Consider the following 14,412-nt stretch of genomic DNA (forward strand, 5'->3'; position numbering starts at 1 on the left):
CACTTAGAATAACTTTGCTAAAGTCTTCCCAGAATAAGTCCATTTTGCCAGCACAACAATGTTTATTGCAGCATTATTTACCATAGCTAAGATATGGAACCAACCCAGATGCCCCTCAGTAGATGAATGGATCAAGAAAATGTGGTATATATACACAATGGAATTCTATGCCTGCATCAGAAAGAATGACATTGCCCCATTTGTTAGGAAATGGAAAAACTTGGAAAAAATTATATTAAGTGAAGTAAGCCAGGCCCAAAGAAACATAGGTCCCATGGTTTCCCTTATTTGCAATATCTAGTATATGTATGAGTCAAGCGGAAAAGGTCAGATAATATGATGTCAGGAAAATGAACCCTTAGATATGTATCTTAAGGTTTTTTTCTTTCATGCATTTGTTTCTAACGCATTTATAAGATTATCTCTTTGTTGCTTTGTATGTCCCTCCCCCGCAGTATAACCCCTGCTTTCACTATATTTGATGTCAGTATAACTTGAGGAGAAGATGGGGAAAAACCAGTTGTTTAAGGATACAGGTGGACCTGTTGCAACAATGAGAAGTACAAGTTGTCATGTCCAAAACGAGCTTTACAACGTGGGGGGGGGGGAGGAGAGGAAGGAGAAGGATTGGGATTGGGGGGGAGGGGGGAGGCTGGGAAGGGATGTGAAGGGTAAACCAAAGGAGGAGGCTGCAATGCTTGGTAAGAAATGTACGCATTATCCTGCCCATGTAATTGTAACCCCTCTGTACAGTATGTTCACAAAAAAAAGAATAAGTCCATTTTGCTCTAATATCTAAGTTTTAGAAAAATTCTGAAATATTAATCTAATTTCATTTCAGAAATTATTTTTCTTGTCTCTGCTTCTGTCCATGTCCTCTTTCTTTCACTCAATCTCTCTCTCTCAAATACACAGATGCATACATACATACATACATTCATAATACATTCCTATGTATACAGACATACACCACATTATGTAGCAACTCCTGAAATTTGTTTTGTTCTTTAAGTGTTCCAAATTTATTCAGATCCTTTATCATTTTCAAATGATATACTTTGCATTTGGACAATGCCTGATTTCAATTATGTTGAAAAGATTCTTCATTTAACTGTTCATTGATTAATATGGAAATCTAAATATCCTTTAAAATATTTGAATAGGGTTGTTTCAAAACTTGCTGTTGATTCTTCGGTAACTTCTATATCTGTGAAACTAAAATCTTTTTATTACATCAGTAGTGTTTCTGAGTCGGCTACTTTTCAGGCATTCATTTGTATATGGTATCTTGTTTTTCAATATAATTATGCTTTCAAGAAATTTGTCCAATGTTTTAAATGCTGGCTATTAAATCTGATTTACTTGGATAGTCAATGTACCATATAAATATTTAAATTTTTTTTCTGCTTGTGTCATAGGCTTTTGGATTCCAGTTATCTTTAGAAGACATGAAAATGATAGATGGCCTGAATAGAAATTTCAGACATATTCCCTCTGAGTTGTAAGTAACGTTATTATTTTATATTAAGCATCAAGTTATTTTAGCATCAAATCTCATCGTTCCTTATTAGAAGTCAAATGTTGCAATTGCTTCACCAGTGGTTCCAGTGTGCGAGTTAATGGAACATTTGTTTTTGAGTTTCAGAACTAGGAATATCTAAATGCAGAAGATAATGAAATTCATGAGAAAACTGAAATGAAAGCAAGCGAATGCTGTTTCGCTCATTAGAGGAAACTCATAGTCATCAAAATGTCTTCCAAGCTGGGCACCAGTGGCTCACACCTGTAATTCTAGCTTCTCAGGACGCTGAGATCTGAGAATCATGGTTCAAACCAGCCTGGGGAAGAAAAGTCCATGAGACTCTTATCTCCAATAAACCACTAGAAAACTGGAGTGGCACTGTGGATCAAATGGTAGAGCATCGCCTTGTGCAGAAGAACTGAGGGACAGCGCCCAGGGCCAGAGTTCAGGCCCCACAACTGACCAAAAAAATAAAAAGAAAAAAGAAAAGTCTTCCAAAATAGGCTCTGGTGGCTCAGGCTTGTAATCCTAGCTATTCAGGAGACTGAGATGTGAGGATCATGGTTCAAAGCTAGCCCAGGCAAAAAAGTCCCCATGAGACTCTTATTCCAAATTAACCACTCAAAAACTGAAAGTGACCCTGTGGCTCAAAGTGGTTGAGTGCTAACATTGAGAAAAAGAGCTCAGGAAAAGTGCCTAATCCCTGAGTTCAAACCACATGACCAACAAAAAAAATGTGTTCCTTCATGGTCTATGTGAAGACTGTGAAAATGGGCATATATCATAAATGAATTCAAATTCGGGGTATATATCTCTTTGGTTGTGAATAATCTTAATTCATAATATGGGTAAATGTAATCCTATTTGACAGGGAAATAGCAAACCTACAATAGCATTACTCACTATCACTGTTAATATTTTTATTAATACAGAGAAAGATGAAGACTAGGGAGGGATATAATACCATGAGATAAAAAAATTCATACTCTGTGTTAAATACAATAAAAAATTCATACTCTCTGTTAAATACATCAATAGCTAAAGTTTCTTTATCACTTTGTATTTTGTATTGGTAAATATAGAGCACTACCCATTCTATCTTACCATGGACCACTCTCTTATAAATGACTCCTTCCATGTCTGAATCTAATACAATATGTTATACATTGGTAATGGATAGTAAATAATATAATGAAATAGTACATATATTTACTGATATTCATAAATTAATTAGTAAAATTAAAATTGCATTTATAGCCCTAAACAATAAGGTTTAAATTATTTTTGTGTTGGTTAGTATGTGAAGTTGTCTCTGTACTTAGCTTGATATAAGTGATTTCTTTTCCCTTTGAGAAACTGAAATAAAAAGGGCCATTTTCCTTTGGTCAATGGACACATAGAACAAAGGGAGAAGTATGTATCCATGCTCATTCCCATGATTCCCGTGTGCTCTGTTCTGGTCAAGGGAATATAGTTGGGAAATAGTTCTTATATTTAAAAACTGCTTGCTATAAAATTACATTCATGAAAGTTAGAATGGCAAATTTTTAGCCTCTTCAGAAAATGTAAGGACCAGATTTTAACTGAATGGTAATATTGTAGATACCACCTATGAACTTCTGTAAAAACGGATCCTAGAGCTTATGGTATGCATTCTTTGTCTTTGTAGCCTTCTTGGTCACCCTAATTATCCGTTTTCTGATGAATACTGAAATGGAGGTCTGTGTGATGTCTTCTGCTTGAAGCTCCTGAGTGCTTCCTGGGAGGCCTTGTGGCTCTGCCCTTGAGATATATCTGTTCCACTCCATTGCTGCTGCTCAGCGGTTATACTCAGCTAAAGCTGAGTCCTGTCCCCTCCTCTCATCCCTTCGGCCCCCACCGTACCCCCCCTACCCCCCGCCGAGAAGAGAAGGATTTCCAATTTCATCCCTTGTTTAAATAAAATTAAAGTTGTTTCCTTGAAGATCTGTGTCACCCCTGTCACTATGACTTGCATGTTGTGTTTCCTATCACCTTCATTGTGACCAAAGACCAGCGGCTAAAAGTTTGAAGGTTGAGATTAGAAGACCATAATACTGATAGTTTGTTTTGTTTCAGACGAAGTAATGAGATATAGCCCTTTGACCTTGAGCATGTGATCTCCCTGCCTCAACTATCTGAGTGCCAGGATTATAGGCATGCATCATTACACTTGGCTATTACTGGTCACACTGTGGACATTAGAGAGGTGAGGATGGTCATGTTCTCAGGTTTCAGGAAAATAATGGTTAGCAGGAAATTAACAGTCAATGTTCCTCCAGTGCATGACATTTAGTTGAAGGTTCTTAGTGTTGAAGGAGAGTTACAGTGCAAGGATGATCACTGGTCTCAGGGCAGCTCCATATTTAAGCACCTAGAAACTGGAGAGTGAAGTATTCCTGTGGAGGTTTGAATTCTGGTGAAGTGGGTGAGACATTACTAGTGATCAAGATCAGGATTGAGATGAGATGCTAGGTCAGCAGGAGGGAACTGAACACATCCCTCCTTGGGAAAGCTACTATACCAAATGGTTTCTACATCATTCCATCCTGAAGACATTAGAGAGCTTTTCACATTTTTGATCAAATATAGGCTGAGCTGAATGCTGGTGGCTCACATTTATAATTCTAACAACTCAAGAGCTTGAGATCTGAGAATCAAGGTTTGAAACCAGTCCTTGAGACTCTTATGTCTAATTAACCAGCAAAAAGCTAGAAGTGGAGACATGGACCAAGACATAACCCATCTGCTTTGAGCAAAGGAAAAGGAAGTGGGAACAGGAGGGCCTGAATTAAAGGCCCAGTGTTGGCACGCACGCGCGCGCGCGCACACACACACACACACACACACACACAGATGAGGAGACTATGAGTCATGCATAACTCTGCATATAAGAAGAAAAATTAAACATAATTTGCCTTGCTTTGGAGTGCTTGGAAGTATTTATGACAATTAGGATGTACTTACAAAATGGAGTCCACTGAATTGCATAAACTTAACATGTGACCTGGAGATGATATCAACAAAATGTTGGAAGGAGAAGGTCCAAGCTCTCCCAAAAAACCATCAAAAGTCTACCTGTCCACTGTCTAGTTAGTAGTGATACAGTTACTGGTAAACAGAGAATTATGTATAGAAACAGCACAGATATCCAGTGGAAAAGAATAAGACTCAACATGTTTGGGAATTTCACTGTATTTTTATCCAACATGGCCCAAAGCTAATACCATAGAGTGGTACTGGTCTGTAGGTAGCAGCAACAGCAAACAATTTATTTTTTCAATGCAGGGTAGCTGTGGTCATGTTTGCTGTACCACTTGAGCCCTATTTCTCTCCAGACTTTTCCCTAGTTATTTGGAGAAGAAAGACTCTCCTGGACTTTTATTTTGTCAGTCATGGGGTTTGAATCTGGGGCCTAGGTGCTGTACCTCAGTTCTTCAGCTCAAAGCGAGCAGCTCTAGGACTTGAGCCACAGCGCCACTTCCAGTTTTCTGGTGGTTTATCAGATGTAAGAGTCTCACGTACTTTCCTGCCAAGGTTGGCTTTGAACTGTGATCCTCAGATCTCAGCCTCCTGAATAGCTAGGATTACTGGTGTGAGCCACCAGTGCCCGGCACTCTCCTGGACTTTTATGCCCCAGCTTGTTTTGAACCTTGTTCCTCTGATATCAGTCTCCTGAGTAGCTAGATTTATAGGACTGAGCAATTAATACTCAGCTATGACTGAAATTAATTCTATTATTGTGTAAAGTTCATGGGAAAAGTAATTCACTCCAGTGCTTAGCTTTGTGAACAAGATTGGTTACTGACTCAATCTCACTTTCTATTATAAGTGTATTCACATAAATAGCAATATTGAACCAACTTGTACAACTTGTGATAAAAAGCTGGGCGCTGGTGGCTGAAGCCTATAATCTTAGCTACTCAGGAAGCAGAGATCTGAGAATCACGGTTCAAAGCCAGCCTGTGCAAGAAAGTCCGTGAGACTTTTATCTCTAATAAACAACTAGAAAACCAGAAGTGGCACTGTGGCTCAAGTGGTAGAGCACTCGCCTTGAGCTGAAGAGTGCAGGGACAGTACTCAGGACCAGAGTTCAAGCCCCATAACCGACAAAAACAAAACAAAACAAAAACTTGTAATAAAAAACAAACAGGCTCATATTAAATCTTCAATGCAGTTGTTTTGCTGTCCTTGGCTGGACATTGTCAAATTTGTCTCAATGAAACACTGCCTTAATGAATACTAGAAATTTAAACATATAAAACCTCTTTAGAATTTATCACTATAGATCATGAGAAACTTTTGATGATGATAACTTCTTCGTGTTATAAAGATGCTTATTTACTGCTGAATTATTTTTTCTTTGTTATTTTTTATCATATGCATATTTATTGGAAAGATGTTGTACTGAGGGGTTACAGTTATATGAGCAAGGTAATGAGTCCATTTCCTCTCCAGTATTGTTACCTCCTCCTTCGATTTTCCCTTACCATCTTCCCCACCTCCCCAATTCCTCCTTCCCTTCCCTCAAAGTTGTAAAGTTCCTTTTCAACATGGTGTCTTGTACATCTTGATTTTAAAATAGATCCTCCTGTATCATATATTTTAATTCAGGAAATTATAAACTGATCAATTTATTTACATGTGCCCTGAAACTTTTAATATTTTAAAAATATTTTTTATTGTAAAGATACTCTACAGAGGGGTTACAGTTACATGAGCAAGGTAAAGAGTACATTTCCTATTGAGCATTGTTACACCCTCCTTTATTTTTTTCCTACCATCAGTTTTGTCACCACCTCCCAAATCCTCCCTCCCCTCTCACCCTCATCCCCACACACAAAATTGTAAAATTCATTTTCAACATTCTGTCTTGTACATCTCATTGTTACAATGGGTCAACCTCTATCCTTATTTCAGCATTTTGTTATTTCCCTTCCCCTCCCCAAATTAGAAAAATGTATATACAAGATGCAGAACACCAGAATTAAATACAGGGACAACAGAGGTTGTCCATTGGGGAAAGAACATACAAAGAAACAAAAAAAAAATCACATAGTACATGATAAGTACATTAAAAAGACCAGCAAAAAGATTTAAACCTCTTGTGTACCTAAGTTGGGGTTCATTTTGCTTAGCATCCAGTTATATGGTCATATGTATATAGCTTTTGATCTTTCTGCTTGACCTAGTCATATACTAGTAAGGGAAACCATGGGACCTATGTTTCTTTGAATCTGGCTTACTTCAATTAATATATTTTTTCCACAATTCTTTCCATTTCCTAACAAATGGAGCAATGTCATTCTTTCTGATGGAGGCATAGAATTCCATTATATATATATATAAATATATATATAATATATATTATATATAATATTATATATATTATATTATATATAATATATTATATATATTATATATAATATTATATATAATATTATACATTATATATAATATATATATATATATATATATATATATATTACATTTTCTTGAACCCTTCATGTACGGAGTGGCATCTGGGTTGGTTCCATTTCTTAGCTTTGGTAAATAATGCTGAAATAAACATAGTTGTGCTGGAGGCTTTAATATGCATTGTTTGTGATCCTTTGGGTAAATGCCTAAAAGTGGGATTGTTGAGTCACAGTGGAGCTCTATGTGGAGTCTTTTGAGGAACCTCCATACTACTTTCCAAAGTGGTTGAATAAATTTACATTCCCACCAAAAATGTAATTGGGTTCCCTTTTGGCCACATCCCCTCCAGCATCTGTTGTTATTAGAGTTCTTGATTATACCCATTCTAACTGGGGTGAGGTGGAATCTCAATGTTGTTTTGGTTTGCATTTCTTCTACAGGTGAAGAAGTTGAGCATTTCTGCATGTGTCTATTGGCCATTCTTATTTCCTACTTAGAGAAGTCTCTCTTTAACCCTTTAGGCCACTTATTAACTGTACAGTTGTTTCTTTGTGGATTTGTTGTTGGGGGATTTAATTTTTTGAGTTCTAAGTATATTTTAGATATGAGACCCTTGTCCATTGTATGGATAGTTAAGATTTTCTCCCACTCTGTGGGATTTCTATTGATCTTGCTACCTATGTCCTTTGCCATGCAGAAGCTCTGCAGCTTCATGCAATCCCATTTGCCCAACCTTTCTTTGATTTGTGGTGTTTCTGGATCTTTATTAAGAAATTTGGCCTGTGCCAAGGAGACCTAGAGTTTCTCCTATTCCTTCCTGTAATGTTTTATGGGTGTCTTCTTTGACTTCGAGGTCTTTGATCTATTTGGAGTTGATTCTGGTGCAGGGTGATATATTGGGATAGAGCTTGAGTTTTCTACAGGTGTTTAACCAATTTTGCCAGTACCATTTACTGAAGAGGCTGTCTTTCTTCCATTCTATTTTTGTAGCTCCCTTATTAAGGATTAGGTGGCTATATGTCTGTGGGTTCATTTTTGGGTCTTTAATTCTATTCCATTGGTCCTGAGGTCTGTTCTTGTGCCAGTACCAAGCTATTTTGAGTACTATGGCTTTGTAGTAGAGTTTGCAGTTTTATATTGATATTCTTCCAGCCCTGTTCTTTCTGCTAAGGATTGTTTTTGCTATTCAGGGTCTTTTATCATTCCATATAAATGTTTGGACTGCTTCTTCTATTTCCTTGAAGAATGAGGTTAGGATATTGATAGATATTGCATTGAATTTGTAGATAACCTTTGGAAGTATTGCCATTTTCATGATGTTAATCTGCCCAATCCAGGAGCATTGGAGGTTTTTCCACTTCTTTAGTTCTGCTTTAATTTTCTTTTTCAAGTTTTTAAAGTTTTCATCATAGAGGTCTTTCACTTGTTTAGTTAACTCCAAGTATTTTATTTTTGTGGGGCTATTACACAAGGCATTGCTTTCCTCATTTCAGCCGCACTCTTCTCATTTTTAGCATATGGGAAAGCCATTGATTTTTGAGGGTTAATTTTGTGTCCTACTTTAGCAAAGTTTCGAATCAGTTTGAGTAAGTTGGGAGTGGAGTCCATGGGGTTCTTTAAATACAAGTTCCTGTCATCTGCAAAGAGGGAGAGTTTCACTTCTTCTTTCCCTATTTTATGTTTTGCATCTTATCTTAATGTTTTTGCTAGGCATTCTAATAATAAATTGAAGAGAATTCGAGACAGTAGACATCCTTGTCTTGTTCCTGAATTTAGAGGAAATGGCTTTAGCTTTTTGCCATTAAGTATAATGCTGTCATACACAGCCTTTATTATATTGAGGAATGTTCCATGGATTCCTACTTTTTCAGAACTTTCAACACAAAGGAGTGTTGGAACTTATCAAATGCTTTTTTTCTGCATCTATTGAGCTACACCTGTGGTTTTTATCCTTCTCTTGTTGATGTGCTTAATTGTATTAATAGATTTGCATATATTGAACCCGCTTTGCATCCTGAATATATCCCGTTTGATCATGATGTATGATTTTTTTTTTGATGAGTGGCCACAATTTAGCTGAGAAGTTTCACATCAATGTTAATCAAACAAATGGGTCTATAGTTCTCTTTCTTTGATGAGTCCCTGCCTGGTTTTTGGGATGAGGGTTAGGATGGCTTCATAGAAGGAGTTTGGTAGTGAACTTTAACTTTCAATTTCATTGAAGAGTTGGAGGAGTATGGGTGTGAGTTCTGCTTTGAAGGCCTTGTAGAATTCAGCTGTAAAATCTATCTGGTCCTGGGCTTTTCTTGGGTGGGAGGTCTCTTATTACTGGTTCTGTTTTGAAGTTTGATATAGGTCTGTTTAGTTGGTTTAACTAATCTTGATTTAGTTTTGACATGTCAATATTTGCTAGAAATTTGTCCCTTTGTTCCAGGTTCTGAAGCTTATTAGCATAAAGGTTTGAGAACTATTCCCTTATAATGTTCTGAATCTTGGTTTTTTTTCTGTGTTGATGTTACCAGTCTCATTTCTGAGTTAGTTTATTGGGTGTGTTATCTTCTTTTTCTAATAAGATTTGCTACAGGTCTATCAATTTTGTTAATTTTTTTTTTTACAGAACCAACTCTGTTTTGTTGATTCTTCCTATTGTTTATGTATTTTATTTATTTTTATTTTTATTTATTTTCTTTTGTTTATATTGTGAAAATACTGTACAGAGGGGTTACAATTACATGGGCAAGATAATGAGTACATTTCTTATCAAGCATTAAATTCATTTAATTCTGATTTAATTTTAATTATTTCTTTCTGTCTACTGGATTGCAGTTTAGCTTGTTGCTCTTTTTCAAGGAGATTCAGATGTCTCATTAAGCTGTTGGTTTCAGATATCTCCAATTTGTTGGTGTAGGAACTCAGAGCTATAATCTTGCCTCTGAGTACTGCCTTTGCTGTGTCCCAGGGGAGCTGGTAATTCGTGTATCCGCTTTTGTTGAATATCATGAACATTTGAATTTCCTTTTTAGTCTCTTCTATGACCCACTGGTGGTTCAACATTGTGTTGTTCAGCCTCCATGTGTTACAGGATTTTCTTTGGTGGCTTTTGGCGTTGAATTCTAATTTTATTCCCTTGTGGTCTGAGAGAATGCAGGGCATAATTTCAATGTTTCTGAATTTGGACAAATTTGCTTTGTGACCTAAAATGTGGTCTTTTTTGGCAAATGTTCCATGTGCTGCTGAAAGGAACACGTATTTGGTAGATGTCTGTGAGGTCCAGTTTATCTATGCAGTTGTTTAGGTCTGAGGTTACTCTGTTGAGTTTTTGCTGGGTTGATCTATGCAGCAGGGATAATGATGTGTTGAAGTCCCTAATAATATCTTTGAATCTATGTGTAATTTTAGGAAAAGCCGTGTGTTTTGGATAAATTTGGGTGCTCTGTATTTGGTGAATAGATACTTAGAATTGTAATATTCTCCTGAGGGAGAGATCCCTTGTTTAGTATGTAATGACCTTCTTTACTCCTGCAAATTTTAATTTGAAGTCTATTTTATCTGATATTAGGATTGCAACTCCTGCCTGCTTATGGGGGTGTTTGCTTGGTAGATTTTATTCCACCCATTCACTTTCAAAATATGTTTGTTTTTGTGGGCAAGGTATGCCTCTTGAAGGCAGCAGATAGAAGGATCTTGCTTTTTGATCCAACTAGACAGTCTATGTCGTTAATTGGAGAGTTAATTCCATTAATATTGGGAGTTAAGACTGAGAGGTGTTTGGTAGTTCCTACCATGTTATCCACCTTCTTGGGGCTGTGCCAACCTAGTTCTTCCTATGATTATTGGATTCTCTGTTTGGGAGCTGTTTGTTTGTTTGATTGTTTGACATTTATTGTGTTCTTGATTGTTTTCTATATGTAGGATATCTTTAAGTGTCTTTTGTATGGCTGCTTTGGTTGGGATAATTCTTTGCAGTAGAAGGTTTTTATTTGACCTATTATAAAGGACAGTTTAGCTGGGTACAGTATTTTTGGTTGATAGTTGTTTGTCTTCAGGACATTGATTACATCATTCTAGGCTCTTCTTGCTTTGTCTCTCCTGAGAAAACGGAAGTTATTCTTATTGGTTTGTCTTTTTTTTTTTTTTTTATATTTCATTATTTTGGGTCCGGTCATGGGGCCTGATCTCTGGGCCTGGGCACTGTCCCTCAGCTCTTCAGCTCAAGGCTAGTACTCTACCACTTGAACCACAGCTCCACTTCTGGCTTTTTTTCTTTTTGCTTATGTGGTGCTGAGGAATTGAACCCAGGGCTTCGTGCATTCAAGAGAAGCACTCTACCACGGAGCCACCTTTCCAGCCCCAGGTTTCTCTTTATAGGTGATTCATCTTTTCTCCTTGACAGTTTTAAGGATCCTTTCCTTGGTCTGAATTGATCCAGTACATTTTACAATGTGATGGTGGGATGTCTTGTCCTGGTCTGGTCTATTTGGTGTTCTAAAGGATTCTTATATCTGCATAGGCCTAACTTTTTGCATGTTTGGGAAGTTCTCTGCTAGAATCCTATCAAATAAAATTCCTACACCATTAACTTCTGTCTCTAGGTGCTTCTCTACACCCATTAGTCTCAGATTAGGCTGTTTGATGGTGTCTTCTACATGTTGAATAGATCTATCATATTTCTTGAATTTTCTTGAATAGTTGTCTGTTCTTTCTGTACAATATCTAGGCTGTCTTCAATCCCAGAGATTCGATCTTCTGCATGGTCTAACCTATCAAGACTTTCTATTTTGTTTTTTATTTCCTTTCTTTTTAATTGGTCAGATTTGATGGCTTCAAATTCTTTGTTGGAGCTTTGTTTTAGATCTTATGGACTTCTTTACTTCCTTAATTTGGTTTTCAGTGTTCATTCTCAGATTCCTTAGTTGATTGGTTATGGTTTCATTGGACTTCTTTTCCTTCTGTTAGGTTACATTCAGCATTCCATTTGTGGCCTCCCTGGATTCCTCTAGCTGTCTGTTTGTGGATTCCATGAATGCCTCCATTAATCTTTGCCATTTCTCAACTCACTCACACAATTCCTGTGTTAATCTTTGATTAGGCTCTTCATGCTTGTGATATTCTTTTATTAATCTTTGGTTTATGCTGAAATATTTTATATCTATTGTTATCTGATGTTGTCACTTACTCAGTGATTTTACTTGAGTTTCAAGTTTTTCTTAAACACCAAGTCTCTGAAGAGGCAAAAGAGATTATTATTGAAAACTGTTTGGATAATTGATTGAATTTGAATTGTCATGTGAGTGGAGAAAAACTCCTTACCCATGGCCAAGTGTTCAAATGAAGACTCGGGTACATCATATCCAAGTTAGGTAGAACACTAGAGGTAAAGTTTAATGATGCGACTAAATCCAAATTCAGAAAACAGTAAGCTCTCTGATGAAAGCTGAGAGTGTCCAAGTTCAGAATAATAACTCCGTGGAGTTAGAAATATCACAGTCCAAATACTGATTTTACAGGTGGAAAATCGGAGTTTATTAATGTGTGAGAACATAGAATAAAACTTATTGTATCAAGTGAGATTTGTGGCACTAAGAAAACAGTTCAAAACAGAGATTTTGGGGAGAAATTTGCTTTATTACATTTTATTTTGTAATAAATTTCCAGCTTAAATCTCGAATCACCACATGTTACCTTGTGATAAAAATCAGATATCTTCTGGGCACCTTTGACTTATGCCTGTAACCCTAGCTAATCAGGAGGCTGAGATTTGAGGATCGTGGTTCAAAGCCAGCCAGGGCAGAAAAGTCCCTGTGAGATGCTTATGTCCAATTAACAACTCAAAAAACAGAAGTGGCACCGTGGCTCAAGTAGTAGAGCACTAGCCTGGAGCTGAAGTGCTGAGGGACAGTGCCCAGGCCAAGTTCAAGCTTCATCACTGACAAAGACAAAAAAAGGTATAAAAATATTTTAAAGTATGTATGCAATAGCAAGCATGCAGACCTATGAACACAAGCTAAGAGATGAATTACTTTCATGAAAAATATAGATATGATCATTTCAAGTTTGTTTCCATCAAAACTCAGAATTTAACTCACTAAACACTTATGGCATGAACTACCTACCCATATTTCTTGTCTTCAATGTCTTTATAATAGACTTTAATTATAAGAAATGTGATGATAATGATACATCTATGATAAGCATGTAATTTTTGCCCTCAGTGACTTTATAATGCACTTAAAGTGATGAAAAAATATAGGAGTAATGGTATCTTTCATTAAGAACTCAGCATTCTTTCTCCAGATTACCCCTTTAGTCTTCCCTGGGGCCTATCAAGTAGTACATTTTTTATCTTAATTCCACAGATTAAAAAAAGAGTAAGTCTTAGAAAGTTTAGGTATATTGGTCACAGTCAATCACAGCTTACAAAGATGATCTTGGGAAAAAAATCCTTACTTCTCTGAGGTTGAAGATTTTAAGTGAGGAAGACTATAATGCAAATTTTATTACAGCTGACCCTCCCAGGAATCCTGTTAGGCCACTTCATATGATATCCATTAATGTTCTGTTTTGTTATGTATTGTTTTGGCCATTTTCCTCCCATGAAATATAAACTTAAATATAACATTTCCTGACTTTACCTGGATTATATTTGAATATTGACACTGCCTGCCAGTGCTTTCTGGTGATTTGAATATTTTCTTTCTGGATCTTTATGCTCATCACTAGCCCTGTCACCCAGTCTACTTAGACCTGAAACAATATGTCTGAGTCTCTGGTTGAATGTCTTGGACCTAAAGTCCGTGGGTGTCTTGGGATGGTAAAAAGGTAGTAGTGTTGCAGAGTTGTCACCAGACAAGCTGATGGAAATGCATCACGGGTCTAGGAGTCTAAAGCAGAATTGGACTCAAATGCAGAAATTTCCCCTGGCATAGTACAGTGAAGGCTATCTAGGATGGAAAAATACTGGTGCTTGGCTTCATTCTTTTTAAAAAATTCTGGTTAACGAATCCAAACTAAAGATGTGTTTAGTGGCTTTTCAATATTGCAGTATGGGTAATATCTTTATTTTTCTAAACAAGATGTAATTTCCAAGGGGCTTTTTTTTTTTTTTTTACAAAATTTTAAGTAAGAAGAAAAGTATGAATCTAACGGTTTCCAGTTCAACAAATTCTCAGAAATGATCTCATTAATCTATTATAGGAACTCACTATAATACATGGAAGATTCTAAGGACTAAAAACATACTAACACCAATAGCTTCTATGTCACTTTTTAATAGTTTATTATAAAAAAAGAGTGAGCAGGTTTTTAGTTCTCTTTGTAATGTAGACTACAGATTTGATTATTTTTTTTCACTCTTGATTAAATATTGGACAGACATGAGGAGTCATTATATCCTGTTAAATTTGTATCCATGAGGTCAAAAAGAACAGTCTCTGTCCAGCCAGAGGACAACAGCA

At 36.5% G+C, this 14,412-nt stretch overlaps 1 pseudogene; it reads left to right on the plus strand.

The window, feature by feature from the left end:
* LOC138805542 (prostaglandin-E(2) 9-reductase-like) overlaps positions 1-3,446 on the plus strand; it is a 47,682-nt pseudogene extending 44,236 nt beyond the window's left edge.
* Positions 3,447-14,412: the final 10,966 nt, after the last annotated feature.

The sequence above is a fragment of the Dipodomys merriami genome, unplaced genomic scaffold (genome assembly GCF_024711535.1).
Source record: "Dipodomys merriami isolate MVZ:Mamm:240054 unplaced genomic scaffold, mDipMer1.0.p SCAF_4, whole genome shotgun sequence".
Lineage (NCBI taxonomy): Eukaryota > Metazoa > Chordata > Mammalia > Rodentia > Heteromyidae > Dipodomys > Dipodomys merriami.